Source organism: Nicotiana sylvestris, chromosome 3 (genome assembly GCF_000393655.2).
Source record: "Nicotiana sylvestris chromosome 3, ASM39365v2, whole genome shotgun sequence".
In the NCBI taxonomy this organism is placed as follows: domain Eukaryota; kingdom Viridiplantae; phylum Streptophyta; class Magnoliopsida; order Solanales; family Solanaceae; genus Nicotiana; species Nicotiana sylvestris.
Genome location: NC_091059.1, coordinates 26,784,552 through 26,797,831, shown reverse-complemented (window position 1 = coordinate 26,797,831; position 13,280 = coordinate 26,784,552).

Genomic DNA, 13,280 nt, shown 5'->3' with positions numbered 1-13,280 from the left:
TCAGCATGCAAGTCCAAAGCAAATAAAATGCACAAGCAGTAAGTAGGATGCATCAGGATGGTCTTTTCTGTTTCAGGTTGCTATTCCTAGACGGACCCAACCCCTGTGTTGAGTCCCCTAAGTCAAAAATGCACATGATGCAGATAAGCGTTCCTATTAGGGATCCGACATGAAGTTGAGTTATTCTAGGTTCAGAACCTAGGTGTTTGTTTTAGACCTGGCTTACCCGAGCAGACAGCTCGAGCCGAGGGGGAGGCAGCAATCCGGGAATACAGAAGCTTCACCGGCTTTGCAACTTATCCAAACCTCGTTCTAAATTGGGATTTGACACTATACAGAAAATAAGTCGTACGAAGTACACCCTTCTTCGTGATTCAGAAGACTCAGAGAGGAGATGGGTTTCGGCACAGTTTATATACAGTTCACATAATATCAAAGCGGTAAAAGGCAATCAATTAGCACATTAGGCACATATCATGTAACAAAATTAAACAAAGCCAAATAAAACAATTATTTCAAGCTCGAATTTTGAACCCTGAACAAAACGTTCTGGGTTTGGATATCCCCAGCAGATCGCCAGAGCTGTCACACCCCCTTTTACCGCCCCGCGAGGGGTGAAGGAGTTTTTCCAATTAAAGGACGATCGAAACGGGATTTATTATCAAGATTCAGAGTCGCCACTTGGGAGATTTATGGTGTCCCAAGTCACCGGTTGAATCCCGAATCGAGGAAAAGAATGACTCTGTTTAACAGTCTGCGAACCAGAAATCCGGATAAGGAATTGTGTTAACCCGGGAGAAGGTGTTAGGCATTCCTGAGTTCCGTGGTTCTAGCACGGTCGCTCAATTGTCATGTTCAGCTTATTTACTTGATTTTAATACATGTTGTAACTTATATGCTAATTTTAACTTTTAACCACTTTTATTTAAAGAGAATTGAACCTCGTCTGAGACATGTCTTTGGATTGCGCCGCATAAAATGAACCCGCAATCCTGAACACATCCGAATCGGCATTTTGGGATTTGGATTTGGGTTGCATGAAATGCACATCCGAATTTAAGAAGGTGGGATTATTAAACACGCGCCTAAAGAGCCTATCGCGTTCTTATTTCTGGGGATGACCATGAAGTTTGCTAAACGGCTCCTCCCAAAGTCTAAGTAGTTAAAATGTACATTTATTGAGGGTCCCGCGGTTTGTACCTTTTTATTTGGCGAGGCTCGTCTCATTTATATTTAAAGGATAATCCTAAAGTGACTACATTTTCTCTATTAAATTCGTCTCTAAATACGAAAGAAGAAAAAGCCTTAATTGATTTATATGCTTAGCGAGTTCGGGCTTCTTATTGGTTATTAGGTTTACACTAGATGCTAACAGAAAAATGCACTCGAACTCGAAAAATGGAAGATTGTTTCGTACCTTATTCTATAAAGGAACTACTAAAGCTAAAATTATAATATGCATACGAGGTTGGCAAAAACGGTAAAGAAAGAAGACCAACCATTCTCCAAGTCGATTTAATTGGGAAAATCAGTAGAAAATCAACCGAGCCTCAGTAAAAGGAGATTGAAATCAATCACAAGCTAATAGTATCAATTCAAAAAGAACAAAACCCTCGTATATAAGCATGCTAGTATCAAGCAAGAAAGAAAGATTGTCATAAACAATTTTAAGAACCCAAACGAAAATCCAGTAGAGGTAATCAAAACTCAGCAAGAGAAATAGTAAAGGAATCGCAAGATGGACATGTAAGGCATGCTGTAGAAAAAAACCAGTAAAAGAAATAACAGAGTAAAATTAGAGAAGTATGCGTAACAACGGAAAATAGGAGAAGATATGCGAGGAAAGAATACAAGACATAAATGAAAACTCCTCATGGCATAAATAGATTCACACGAATAAAAGAAGAAGAAAACAAGTCAGAAATCACTTTAAGATTTTTGGAAACCCTAAATCGAAACAGACTAGTTTTGGAAAGAAAATTAGGGAATAACTTTAAAACCTCGAGTATAACACAGATCTATCACAGATCTATGAAAAAATAAGGAAAAGGAACCTCGAATAGCTTCTAGGGTTTCTCCGAAACCCTAGAAATGAGAAGGCTTGGAAAGGATTCGGTCTCGAACAGGTCTGAACCATAGCTAGGCCTTTTAAATTTCTAACACGTCGGAATGGAGCCGGAGAAGCCATAGGACCTCAGATCTGTAGAAGATCTGAACGGGCATCGTTGAGGTTAAACCTTGAAAACCTTGAATGGCCATGATTAGGGGTGAAGGGACGTAAGCATAGGCCGTCCACGGCCTGAGAGGCCATGGAATCCGGCGAGATTTGGTCGGAGAAGACGATAGAGGCGGCTAGGGTTTCGAGTGTTAGAGAGCATTTGAGAGAAGGAGAGGGTTTAGAGGTGGCTACATGAGAGAAATGAGGGTTAGGTTAGGTCATTAGGAATTAAAAAAGGAAGGAGTGGATGAGGGCTGTTGATCAAAATGATCAACAGCCAGGATTTAAAGGTACAAACGGACGGGTCTGGACAAACGGGTAAAGGGGTCGGGTTGAACTCAATTGAGTCATTAATTTAGGCCTGATTTGCGGTCAATTGGGGTCAAAATTTGGACAAAAAATAGGCTATAATTGAAAGGAATTGAGGCCACAATTGAAATATCCAGTTTTTCCCTTTTGAATTTACAAAAATAGTAAATGATGTTTAAAAATCAAATTAGAAATACTGAGTTGATAAACAATATGTGAATACTAATTTAAAAATATTAGAAATGATTTTGCGATGAAAAGTGCTATTAAATCGAGAAATAGGCTAAAATTGCAATTTCATGCAATTTTAGTTTTAAAATAACAAATGGACTTGTAAAATTATGCAAAGATCATGTAAATTATATTTTGATGTAAATGTGAGAATAAAATAAATTATTCACCAAAATGACAAGTTTTGGGATTAATTACTGGATTTTATAGAGCAAAAATAGGCCATAAATTGGTTTTAAAAATCTTTGAAAATTTGGAAAAAATACCAAAACCTTTGGGGATACCTATATATGCTATTTTGAAAGTATTTTGAGTGTAAAATACACAGGGAAAAATTGGGTATCAACAGCTGCCCCTCTTTACCCGAGGAGGATGAAAGAGTTGTTGGGTAAAGATAAGATGGTCAATTTTGATCGGAAACGGTGATTGCAAAAGGATCTTGACCGCGCTCTGGTTTCTGAGCTGCCTACATATCCCTGGTTTACAGGAATCAGGCCATATGTAGTTTAGGAACCATTGACGGAATATGCCGATGGAATTTCGAAAAGACGGACGCGATGGTTAAGTTGAAGGGACATTTGGTATCAAATAAGTTGCGGGGAACCGGAGCGGGAGCTCTCCTACCGAGGCGGCCACTCACTAGTCGGTGTACCTGTAAATGAGCAATGTGCGCATATATTGTGCATAATTTAAACATGATGCAAGTTCCTGTTGGACCATGAGTGCTGTGTTTAGACGGTTAGGATGACGTCGTCAGACTATGATGCCCTGGGCCATGAAGAGCATAAAATAAAGATTCGCAGGCCATGAAATGGTGTTCTCGGGCTATGCAGATGGTGCCTCCGAACTATGACGCCTTTGAATAAGTTGGCGATTTTTCAGCCCATGAGAAGGTGGCAATCTTTCAGCCGAATGAATGCAAAGGGTGGCGATATTTCAGCCGGAGCGAGAATTTAAATAAAGTGGCGATATTTCAGCCATGCACGACGGAGACAGAATTTAGTCTCGAAAGGCAGGTAGATGGCCTTATGCAATATGGAGGTAGAGATTAACCTCGAAAGGCAGAGAACATCGTTACGCAAAATATAGATTGAGACAGAGCTTAGTCTCGGAAGGCAGATAGATAGCCTTATGCAATATTGAGGTAGAGCTTAACCTCGGAAGGCAGAGAGTAGCCTTATGCAAGATGCAGATGGAGACAGAGCTTAGTCTCGAAAGGCAGGAAGTAGCCTCATGCAAGATGGAGGTAGAGCTTAACCTCGAAACGCAGAGAGTAGCCTTATGCAAGATGCAGATGGAGACAGAGCTTAGTCTCGAAAGGCAGAAAGTAGCCTTATGCAGGATGAAGGTAAAGATTAACCTAGGAAGGCAGAGAGTAGTGTCACACCTCCTTTTACCGCCCCGCGAGGGGTGAAGGAGTTTTTCCAATTAAAGGTCGATCGAAACGGGATTTATTATTAAGATTCAGAGTCGCCACTTGGGAGATTTTTGGTATCCCAAGTCACCAGTTGAATCCCGAATCGAGGAAAAGAATGACTCTGTTTAATAGTCTGCGAACCAAAAATCCGGATAAGGAATTCTGTTAACCCGGGAGAAGGAGTTAGGCATTCCCGAGTTCCGTGGTTCTAGCACGGTCGCTCAACTGTCATGTTCAGCTTATTTACTTGATTTTAATACATGTTGTAACTTATGTGCTAATTTTAACTTTTAACCACTTTTATTTAAAGAGAATTGAACCTCGTTTGAGACATGTCTTTGGATTGCGCCGCATGAAATGAACCCGCAATCCTAAACACATCTGAATCGGCATTTTGGGATTTGGATTTGGGTTGCATGAAATGCACATCCGAATTTAAGAAGGTGGGATTATTAAACACGCGCCTAAATAGCCTATCGCGTTCTTATTTTTGGGGACGGCCGTGAAGTTTTCTAAACGGCTCCTCCCGAAGTCTAAGTAGTTAAAATGTACATTTATTGAGGGCCCCGCAGTTTGTACCTTTTTATTTGGCGAGGCTCGTCTCATTTATATTTAAAGGATAATCCTAAAGTGACTACATTTTCTCTATTAAGTTCGTCTCTAAATACGAAAGAAGAAAAAGCCTTAATTGATTTATATGCTTAGCGAGTTCGGGCTTCTTATTGGTTATTAGGTTTACACTAGATGCTAATAGAAAAATGCACTCGAACTCGAAAAATGGAAGATTGTTTCGTGCCTTATTCTATAAAGGAACTACTAAAGCTGAAATTATAATATGCATACGAGGTTGGCAAAAACGCTAAAGAAAGCAGACCAACCATTCTCCAAGTCGATTTAAACTATCATTTGTAGGTGATTGACACTAATGGAATTAAACACGAACCTATTAAAGTCTGCCTTAAATACCAAAACCAATTGGGGATGAAATCTAAATAACTAATCTGTTAACTATCTGTTCATTCTACCAACTACATAACTAACTACAATTGGATCTGCAACTGATGGCTACCACTATAGCTAAAAAAACAGTCCCAATTAAGTGAAAGAGTACATCATGCATTTTTATTGAGTTGAAAAAATGAAACTATACAAATATTTATCACATAATTGGTTAAACGATAGGTACACCACATGATACATTAATTCCCATAAACATTTCATTTCACTTGTATACCTCCCAGCTACATCATAGTCTATTCGAAAGTGTACCCGGTATTGAAATAGAAGAAGAAGAGGGTGATGATCAGCAAAGCAGTATGCAACAACACAGCAACGCAGTCAATAGAACAGCCCCAAACCAATAACAGTAATAGAGACAACCCAATAACAGACCAAAACTCAGTAGCAACTTAAGAAAAACCCAGTAGTAACTTCAGAAAACCAAACAACAACAACCAGTGTTAACAGTAACCAATAACCAGTGCAGATTTTGAGTACTAACAGAACTCCAGCAGAATCAGTGAAAAGAAAACCCTCAAAAGACCCAATAAAACAGCACCAGCTACAGTCCTGATGTTCAATAGTGCAACAGAAAAGAACTCTTTTATCTCTCAAACTACTCTTTTAGCTCTGGAAAATTAGCTCAACTTTCAGCCTATTTCAACTCAATATCTTCTGACTTATGAAGGTTCAGAAAAAACAGCAGCTAAGAGCTTTTAAAATTCTGAAATCTTAGTGTTTAGCCCCCTTTTATTGTTCTAAATGAGCCTATTTATAGGCCAAAAGGGCAAGCACCAGGCTGCCTCTTCAACTTTGCCCATACCCCTTAAAACTAATCAGAAATGCCCATCCTTCTGACAGCTCCTATCATGTGTTTTGTGCCCAAAAGGTGTGGGTAGCCTATAATATTCAATTACCCCATGCTATCAAGTTTTATTCCCTACTATTAATAAATAATTGTAGTAATTTAATCACATTTCAGTACCCTACTGTCAGCCCTCTTAAACTAACCAATTTGTGAACTTTTCAATCCCCAAACTACCCTAAATCCCCTGGTTATTACTGTTTTACCCTAAGCTTCAGAAACCTGAAGTTTGAACTTATGGAAGTTCAAACCCAACAACTGCCCAAGACTGATTTCTAACTATTTCCTAATTGCACTGTAGCCACAAACCATTCACAGCTAAATTCAAACAATGGTTCGATCAAACATGTGACGCTATATGAATCAGATTGTTCGAACATTCAACCCTGTAAAACTAAATGACGACATTTATCCAATCGACTATACTAGTTATAAAATATAACAACTAATCGATAGACAAATAAGACCAAACAGGCCACCAACAGGTTCCAGCGGCTTTGCACAAAACAGGGAAACTACATGAATTAAACACTCGACGATATTAATCATATCGAATATGTATCTTACCACTCGTATTTAACAATGGACAGAAGAATAGTCGACCAAATAAAAAAGGTCTTATGAAGATGGAGAAAATTGAAAGAAAATATCAGTAAAATCAACAAATTAACTAGACATGCTAACAAACCCAAATGGAATTCAACAACAACAGAAAGGGAAAAAGAAACTTATCTTGGAAGCTTTAAAAAAACAAAGTGGCCCAGGCTTGAACCAGACTTGATCATTTGAGGTCGAACGGACTTTAATCGAGGTGTTCTCAACTGAGGACACCTCGATTAAGGTCTATTAGACCCCAATCCTTTGTTGATTTGGACAGACCCCCAATTTCTTGGATTTTTAGGGTTCATACGGGTGTTTTTGGGATTCAAGGGTTTCTGGTTAGATTGGTAACAAACAAAACTTGGTTTGGTCACGAGTGAGGCCAGGGTAGTGACCGGTGTGAATCTGGGGTTAGTTGGTGTAGATAGGGGTTTTGCTCGAACCTTCAAACGAAGATTCGAGATGATGGGGAATGATTCGAGGCAAGATGCTAACAGATTCGTGTTCAGGGTGGTTGGGTGTATCAGGGGTGTTATTTTGGTGGTCATCGGCATCGTGGTTGCCGAGTTTATGGCGAGAGTGAGGGGTGGCGGCTAGGGTTTGAAATGGGGATGCTTGGCTTGTCTCTGAGAGAGACGACGGAAGGGGGGTGTTCGGATAGGGGGGCAGGGTAAAGGGGTTAGGCTTATATACATAAGGGGTGGTTTGATCCTGGCCGTTGGATAAAGTGAGATCGATGGCCAGGATCTTTCACTTAATGTGGAACGGTGCCGTTTGGCCTTGGTTGGGGGTCGGTTCGAACCGGGTAATGGGTCGGGTTTGGAATGGGTAGGGAGATGAAATCCTGGCCATTGGATTGATTTAATCCAACGGCTCCGATTTAAAGGGGCCAATACGATGCCGTTTGAGGCGTCTCAAAGTTTGACCAAATTGGACCGGATCTGGGGGGGGGGTTGTTTTGGGCCTGATTTTTGGTCCAACTAGGGTGGCCCAATTCCAATTTCCTTTATTTTTTGCTCTCTTTTCTTTTACTTTTCTAAAAACTAAAATTCTAAATTAAGTTATAAACTAAATTAACTTATCAAAAATACTAACTAATTCCTAGCAACATTTATCATACATAATTAAACACCAATTAAAACAAAATTGCACAATTTGACATTGAATGCTAAAAATGCAAACGATGCATATTTTTGTAATTTTCATTCTTGTAAAACAAACTTAATTATTCCTAATTGTAGAATTAAATCCTAAATGCAAATGTGACATATTTTTGTATTTTTTTATTAATTTAACAAATAAACATGCATGGACAAATACAAATAATTATCCTAAAATGCCGCGAAAATTCTCAAAATTGCACACAAAGGAAAATCATTTTATTTTGAATTTTTTGGGAGTAATTCTTTCATAGGGCAAAAATCACGTGCTTACAGCTGCCCCTCTTTGTCCGAAGACACGAAGGGTTTTCGTGCAAAGATAAAGTGAGCGATTTTTGCCCATCCGAGTACTCCGTGTGAAGCATTTTTTGAAAAAGATTTAACCGAACCTTTGCTTCAAAGATTTCCTACATATCCCTGGCTAGAAGGGAATCAGGTTAATGTAGTTCGGGAAGTTTTGGTAGCTGGGACTACCATGGGACTGCAATGTTACTGCTGTTACATGCTGTTATTACTGCTTACCGATCTCTTTGTTACACCGTGCTTAAAAGAAAAATCAAGAATCTAGGCTAGACAACGGATTACAAGATCCCATCTATCTTCCATTTGTTCGTGATGCCTTGCTTTCTTGTTGGCTTGCGTCTATTCCGATGCTTATTTCTTCCGAGAACTGACGGGGATGACACCGACCTTTTGCTTCTCTGAATACTAATTCTCACTGTATGGTTTGGTCCGCTGGGGATATGGCTTCCTTCATTAAGCTTTTTGGTGGTTCTTCCGGGGATACGACTTTCTTTATCAAATTTGTTATGCTGGGCATAATTCAATGTTCACAGGTCGCTTCTTCCAAGATGCGTTTTTTCTTCCTTTTGACTCATGCGCTTGAATTTGCGCTGGGACCTCTTGTTGCAACCTTCTGCTTTCCAGTGAGTAGCTGGTTTCAAGACCTAAAATGTAAGGACTAAAATATATTCCTCTTATTATACAGGTGGGCGCCAATTTATCTAAAAACATGAAAGTATTCCTCTCGTTATACAGGTGGGCGCCTATTTATATAAAAATATGAAAATATTCCTCTCGTTATACAGGTGGGCGCCTATCTATCTAAAAACATGAAAATATTCCTCTAGTTATACAGGTGGGCGCCTATTTATCAAAAAACATGAAAAGTATTCCTCTAGTAATATAGGTGGGCGCGTATTTATCTAAAAGCATGAAAAGTATTCCTCTCGTTATACAGGTGGGCGCCTATTTATCTAAAAGCATGAAAATATTCCTCTTGTTATACATGTGGGCGCCTATCTATCTAAAAACATGAAAAGTATTCCTCTCGTTATACCGGTGGGCGCCTATTTATCTAAAACATGAAAATATTCCTCTCGTTATACAGGTGGGCGCCTATCTATCTAAAAGCATGAAAATATTCCTCTCATTATACAGGTGGGCGCCTATATATCTAAAAGCATGAAAATATTCCTCTCGTTATACAGGTGGGCGCCAATCTATCTAAAAACATGAAAGTATTCCTCTCATTATACAGGTGGGTGCCTATCTATCTAAAAACATGAAAAGTATTCCTCACGTTATACAGGTGGGCGCCTATTTATCTAAAACATGAAAATATCCCTCTCGTTATACAGGTGGGTGCCTATTTATCTAAAAACATGAAAATATTCTTCTCATTATATAGGTGGGTGCCTATCTATCTAAAAGCATGAAAATATTCCTCTCTTTATACAGGTGGACGCCTATTTATCTAAAACATGAAAGTATTTGAGTTTGTTTCCTCGTTCCTCCGAGAAAATTTTGACAAATGGCAGAAAATTTTCTTCCCCCATTTTGGTGATCTTCCTTGTGGCATGTCTTTCTGCCATCATCAACCTTTATTTTTCTGTAGAAATCAAAGAAAATCTTGTTAGTTTAAAACACGGTGAGTGATCGTGTCACTCCTGCTGGGGATGGATTTTTTTTCATTCCCTCTCCCTTGCTCTGCGCTCCTAAAACTGGTTGGGGATAACGTTACTTGCTGGGGATGATATTTCTGCTGGGGTTGGTTTTTCCATTTATCCGTTCCCTGCTATTTTGTTTCAAAACATGCTGGGGGAGTATTCTTCAACTCCAAAACTGCTCCCTTAAAAGTTTTATTTTCCCCCAGTACTGTAGGGGATAAAATGTTATCATCTGGGGATAACGTTATTGAGGATAGGACTGTTGGGGTTATTTTGCTGCGGATCAATTCTCTCTTTCTCCTTCCCCTTTTTTGTGTTGTCTGACCACCTTGGAACTTCGTCAGTGATCTATCGAAGTTCTGCTGGGGATCCTCTTGGAACTTGGTCCATAAGTTCCTCAACCGTTGTTTTCCGCTTTTCTCCATGTTCCCCTTAACTTTCTAGACCAGTTTGTCATTTGGTCTTGCAACAAACGCCTTTTGTCTTATTGCCTTGTCCTTGGCCTGTCCCTTTCACATTTCGCTTTGTACCATTTTGGCAACTGGTAGTAAACTCTGAAAAATCCTTCTCAAAATAATTTCTGGAAAAAAGTCTTTTAGACAAAGAAATGAAAAGATAAAAAAAAAGAGAAAAATCTTTCTGAAGAAATGGTGGGGGAAAAGAAAAGGAAAGACCTTATCTGGACGGTATGACTGGTCCCAACGATCATGTCGTGCATTTCGGATTAATCGACCCAGTCTATTTGTACCAATAAATCTTCCTGATGGCCTCTTTTGTCGGGAATAAACAGACGCCCAACTTTTGCCATATGCGGATTCTTTCTACCGATCTCATCTTGTCGCCTCATAGTGCCCTTCGAGGGGTTTTCACTAATAAGACTCTCTCCTTCTCTTAGATCTCGTCGTCTTATGGTGCCTATCAAGGTTTTCACCACAGGACTCTGTCATTTTGTTTTTCTCAGCTTACGTCGCCTTATGGTGCCTGTGAAGGTTTTCACCGATAAGACTCTCTCATTTCATTTTTTCAGCTGGGGATCAGAGTATTACCGATAAGATTCTCTCTACTGGGCATTCTTTTGCCTATCAATTTCTTCAGCTTATGACCCTCGTCCGGTCGGGGATCAGTGCATTACCCTTGTCTTTCATCTGCCTGACTTGGCGCCTCTCAGATAACGATCGGGAGGTCTTTTGGACATAAGATGTGGGTTTTGTGTGGGTAAAGAAAAGAAAAGGTTATCAAGAAATTCAAAATAATTTGATGGGTGAGATATTACAACTCTTGGAATCAAACCACTTTTTTTCAAAATTAAAAAAACGTAACTTCTGCCCCAGTTTTCTTGCTTGGGGGACTTTTGATTTTTTTTGACATTTTGTCACATTGCGACCGAGCCGTGAAGCGCCTACGTATCCTCTTGGAGGAATCAGGTCGAACGTAGTTCACTCCGATTCCTTTGTTTTTCTTGTAACTTTTCTCTTGTTTCATTTTTCATCATCATTTTTTATTTTTTTTCATTAGTGACTCCAAAAGAGGGGTATGAAAGAATAAATAAGGCTCAAAGGGGGAAGCAAAGATTAAAAGTGTTTGGATAGAAGAACGAATTGCCTCCGTCATTTCACTATCCAATAAGTACCAACTACAAACAAATGAACCAATAACTATCATAATCAAAGAAATTACGCATAATATCTTTTGACTACATCAGAATTGATAGCCATGTCGACGCATCTTCATTCGATATCTGTCAGACATAAAGCGCCGTTGGATAACACTCTGGTCACAACATAAGGCCCTTGCCAATTTGGGGCGAACTTGTGTTTTGCTTCGATCTGATGTGGGAGGATCAGTTTCAATACTTGCTGCCCTACTTCAAATATTCTGGGGCATACCTTCTTATTGTATGCTCTTGCCATTCTCTTCTGATACAACTGGCCATGACACACTACTACCAATCTTTTTTCATCTATTAAGTTCAACTGCTCCAGTCGGGCTTTGACCCATTCATCATCGTCAATCCCGGCATCAACGACAATCCGGAGGGACGGAATTTCGACCTCTGCTGGTATCACTGCTTTAGTTCCTTATACCAATAAATAAGGAGTTGCACCTACTGAAGTTCGAACTGTAGTGCGATAACCCAACAATGCAAATGGTAATTTCTCATGCCATTGTCTAGATCCTTCTACCATCTTCCTCAATATCTTCTTGATGTTCTTGTTGGCTGCTTCAACTGCTCCATTCGCCTTGGGACGATATGGGGTGGAATTGCGGTGTGTAATCCCAAACTGTTGACAAACCTCTCTCATCAAATTGTTGTTAAGATTTGCACCATTATCCGTGATGATCACTTTTGGGACCCCAAATCTACAGATGATATGGGAGTGAACAAAATCCACCACTGTCTTCTTGGTTACCAACTTGAAAGTTTTAGCTTCAACCCACTTAGTGAAGTAGTCGATGGTCACCAAAATGAACCTATGGCCGTTGGTCGCTGCCGGCCCAATCGGCCCGATGACATACATGCCCTATGCAACAAATGGCCATGGCGCTGACATTGTATGCAATTATGTTGGCGGAGAATGAATCAAATCTCCGTGTATCTGACATTGATGGCATTTCCGCACGAAATTGATACAATCACGCTCCATAGTGAGCCAATAATACCCTGCTCGAAGAATCTTCTTTGCCAATACATATCCGCTCATATGTGGCCCACAAACCCCGGCATGCACCGCTGCCATAACTGTCGTGGCTTGACCGGCGTCTATATATCTCAGCAATCCCAAATCTGGGGTTCTTTTGTACAACACTCCTCCACTGAGGAAAAACCTATTTGACAATCGCTGAATGGCTCTTTTTTGGTCTCCGATGGCCTACTCCGGGTATATTCCCATGCTGAGGTACTCCTTTACTTCATAAAACCATGGCTAGCCATCCACTTATTCCTCTACCATGTTGCAATAAGCATGTTGATTACGAACCTGAATGTGCAATGGGTCAATATGAATTTTGTCTGGCTAGTGTAACATCAATGCTAAGGTGGCCAATGTGTCGGCAAACTCATTATGAACTCTTGGGATGTGTCTGAATTCCACTGATCGAAATCGCTTGCCCAAATCGTGCAAACATTGTCGATATGGTATGAGTTTCAAATCCCATGTTTCCCATTCACCCCGAATCTGATGCACCAGGAGGTCCGAGTCTCCCAAGACCAAAACGTACTGGACATCCATGTCTGCATCTAGTCGTAAACCCAAAATGCATGCCTCATACTCAGCCATGTTGTTGGTACAATAGAAACGCAGCTGGGCTGTAACAGGATAATGACGTCATGTTTCAGAAATAAGTACCACTCCTATTCCAACTCCAAAATGCATGCCTCATACTCAGCCATGTTGTTGGTACAATAGAAACGCAGCTGGGCTGTAACAGGATAATGACGTCCTGTTTCAGAAATAAGTACCGCTCCTATTCCAACTCCCTTTGCGTTTGCGGCTCCATCAAAGAAAAGCTTCCAACCTGGTTCCTCGGGTAA